Raw genomic sequence first — 3491 nt, 5'->3', positions numbered from 1 at the left:
CAACTGGCAGTTCAACAAGCGCGTGGCTGACGTCACCCAATACTGAGCGCACGTCATCACGCGTGCCCCGAGGCGCGACCGATGCGGCGCGGCGCTAGTTTCTTATCCTCTTTCGGCGCGCGTTTTGAACCTACACTAAAAATGACCATAATTAACGCTGCTAGGATTAATTAGACATCACGTTGGAGCATTTACGGTGTCATTCCGTCATTACAAGACCTACTTATTACAACATAAATGTCACAAACAAAAAATCGGCTGTCAGGGGCCCTTTAATACCGTACAAAAAGTGGATGGGGGAGCACCCTCCGTCGTAGCTCAAATGGTAGAGCATGGACGCGTAATTTGATGGTTGTGGGTTCGGACCAACCGACGCAAAGGGTGCTTTTTCGTCCATCTCAATTTCTTTCAGTTTAAGTGAGACCCAATAAAAATACAGTTAAGAAGTCACAAAGAATGTTCCCTATGCTTTCCATGGCTTAGTTGTCGGTCGGTTTCATTAGTCACTATACAGGGCGCTTCAAGAAATGTGTCCAACCTTCTCAAAAAATCAAGGAAATGCGATATTTGATTTCTGCCTTCAGAATTGGCTTTTCTGTAGTGGTAGGGATTTTAAGATGGCTAAAGAAATTATTTGGGACTGTAATAAAAGGTTAGATTAATTAACGTTTTAATTAGTTGAGTTAGGTGGTTGTGTCAAATGGGAGAATTGAAGTTCTTCATGCCAGAAACCCAACCCAACTTTGAGATTTCGAAAAAGTGGCATCTAGTGATAATTACGAAGTAATGAAATTCAACCAAATTCAATGGCGAAACCTAAACAGAAACGTGAAAGAACGCAACTGCCATATTCTTTTGAGACGTCCAAAATGAGTGAATGACTTTTTCTGTAGCGCTAGGCATCTTAAGATGGTTAGAAACATGACTTGAGACAGTAATTAAGAAAGTTATATTAAAAAACCTTTTATTAGTGGACTTAGGTGACTGTGTCAAATTGGGGAATTGGAGTTCTTCGCGCCAGAAACCCATCCCAACTTTGAGATTTCGAAAAAACGGCCTCTAGTAATAATTACGAAGTAATGGAATTCAACCAAATTCGATGGCTTTCGCTGTTAAAACACGTTGCATTTCGTCGAATTTCATTACGCCACAACAATTACTAGAGGATGCTTTTTCGAAATCTTAAAGCTCGGATGGGTTCCTCGCATGAAGAACTTCTATTCTCCCATTTAACACAATCACATAACTCCACTAATTAAAAGTTAATTAATGTAACTTTCTTAATTACTGTCCTAAATGATGTCCTTAACTACCTTAAGATTCCTGCCGCTACAGAAAAAGCAGTTCTGAAAGCCGCGAGCAAATATCGCATTTTCGTGATTTTTTGAGAAGGTTGGACACATTTCTTGAAACACCCTGTATAATGCCACACAATGCAGAGAAATTTTGAAAACTTCCAGAATAGGTGTCCCAGCACTAACGCTCACGCTTCCTCGCTATCCGGGGGTAAAGGTGAGGAGTTCAGTTCTTAGAATTTAACATCAGGGGTCCCTATCGTCCAAAATCTGCTTGGCCACAACCCTGCTCTTTAAACAGTGACCACGTACATGTCGGAGGAGGGGGGGAACCACCTCACTTGCAGCCCTGTGATCACGCCTGTGTTTGCACGAGTGCCCGGTATTGCTGTAATGTGTCCAACATTCCAGACTTCATATATAGGCGACTGTGGTAGCGGCACCAGTGTAGGGTGCAGCCTTTTCGGTCTAGTGGTGCAGACCTCCCACTTGTATAGAAAAGATGAGCTCAACCAGAGTGCACGCATTTGGACACTACTTCCATAACGCCGGCACCGCTTCCTTGCGATAAGCTATCAGATATACACAGGTCACGGCGAACGCTTATCGCGACGCTCCCACGGTGCTTCAGTGGCTCGCTGTTTTGTGTTCCGAGCGCCGGTCAACTGTGAAAAGTTAATGTTACGAATCGACATTTTAGAGTACATAAATACTTAATCGAATTTAAAAAGAACAAAAAAAAAAAAGAAGGCGTTCCCCAGGTGAGGCTCGAACTCACAACCCCGGCATAGCTCACGAGAACTGTCGTATAAGTACCGTGCGCTAACCAATTGCGCCACTGGGGAAGACGGCTGCGCTGCGTTGCAGATACGCACCGCTTATCTGCAGCCTTAGCTACGCGCGTTGCTGTGGCGTCATTATTTTTTTTTTATGTATATCAGCCTGATAGCTTATAAATGTCACGTTTGGTCACTGTCTGCTTGAAATATTCGCTCTGGGCATGTCGCTTCCCGAGTTACATTTGTCTGCGTGTCTTTATTTAAGGAAACATTAGGTAATTAATTAGAGTGACTTCATTACTTCGATTTTATTGACTAAGAAATTCTCGTCGTTATTATACTCAAGGACCGATTCACGTAGGGCAATTGGCAATTGCCTTTTCTTAAATAAAGTGCTAAGTGGCTTGCGCATCACACGCGAGTCAATAGATGACATTATTATTATTATTATTATTATTATTATTATTATTATTATTATTATTATTATTATTATTATTATTATTATTATTATTATTATTATTATTATTATTATTATTATTGACCTTTTCATGCATCTGCCTGCCCCTGACGGCACTCAACCGTCCACAGTATTAAAGGTTGATGATGCTTATTTTGTTGATCTGGAAGTTTTTTTCACAACTTCATGTCATTTTCCTCCGAGCTTTTCACTGTTTCAAACGGGTGCTGACACCTTTTTTCGAAGGCGAGTTTAGTCTGACATACGAATCTCCTGTATACAGAGACGACTCTGAGCAAGTGTGAAGCTCAGCAAATGCTGATTATATTTTATGATAATGGTATAGTCAATTTTTCTGTGGTGCACCAACCGACAATGACACTAGCTTGACGTCAGGCTACAGTGCCGATTCTGGTGACTTCACGCAGCAGTCTGGCTAGTTGTGATAACGCCAGGTACCAAAACTTCCAATATGGTCGCTTGTGCGTCACCGAATCATTCAAAATGGCTGCTTGTGCGTAACCAGCGGAGACAGGTTGCGGAACGGCCGTGGAAACGTCACTATATATTGTGCGAGCACGTGACGAGAAGCTTATACCGTGTTGTGACGTAAGGGTGCACTAGGAACGGAAACTAGCTTTTAACAACATACTCTAATTACTTTTTCAGGGTGCACTCGCGCTTAGCACTACCTTTTCTAGGCTCTTGAGGGCTTGGCCTTTCATTTGACGCCAAAAAACAACTGAAACTTTTCGTGTCAGTACCCCTTTAATGCAGTGTCGGACATTTTACAAGTCCTCCTCTCTCTTTTTTTGTCTTTCAGCTTACCTCAAACTTAGTGGTATGTGACCTGAATTTATGTTGGCCATGTTATATTTCTTGTGTTACGTTAGCGCATTTTATCTCTAGTCCTGACTTTTTTTTTTAGATTTTTCTTCTTCGTTAATATTTTGTCGTTTA

General features: G+C 41.7%; 1 non-coding gene across 1 annotated transcript; it reads right to left on the bottom strand.

Annotated features, from left to right (window-relative positions):
• Nucleotides 1-2048: 2048 nt before the first annotated feature.
• On the bottom strand, nucleotides 2049-2140 carry Trnai-uau (transfer RNA isoleucine (anticodon UAU)). Its single transcript is given in 2 exon segments — nucleotides 2049-2084; nucleotides 2103-2140. It is a non-coding gene; the product is annotated as a tRNA-Ile (tRNA).
• Between the last annotated feature and the right edge of the window lie 1351 nt (nucleotides 2141-3491).

This window comes from Rhipicephalus sanguineus, chromosome 8, assembly GCF_013339695.2.
Source record: "Rhipicephalus sanguineus isolate Rsan-2018 chromosome 8, BIME_Rsan_1.4, whole genome shotgun sequence".
Classification (NCBI taxonomy): Eukaryota; Metazoa; Arthropoda; class Arachnida; order Ixodida; family Ixodidae; genus Rhipicephalus; species Rhipicephalus sanguineus.
Note: the sequence above shows the minus strand (reverse complement) of the source record. Positions and strands in the feature narration are given on the sequence as shown.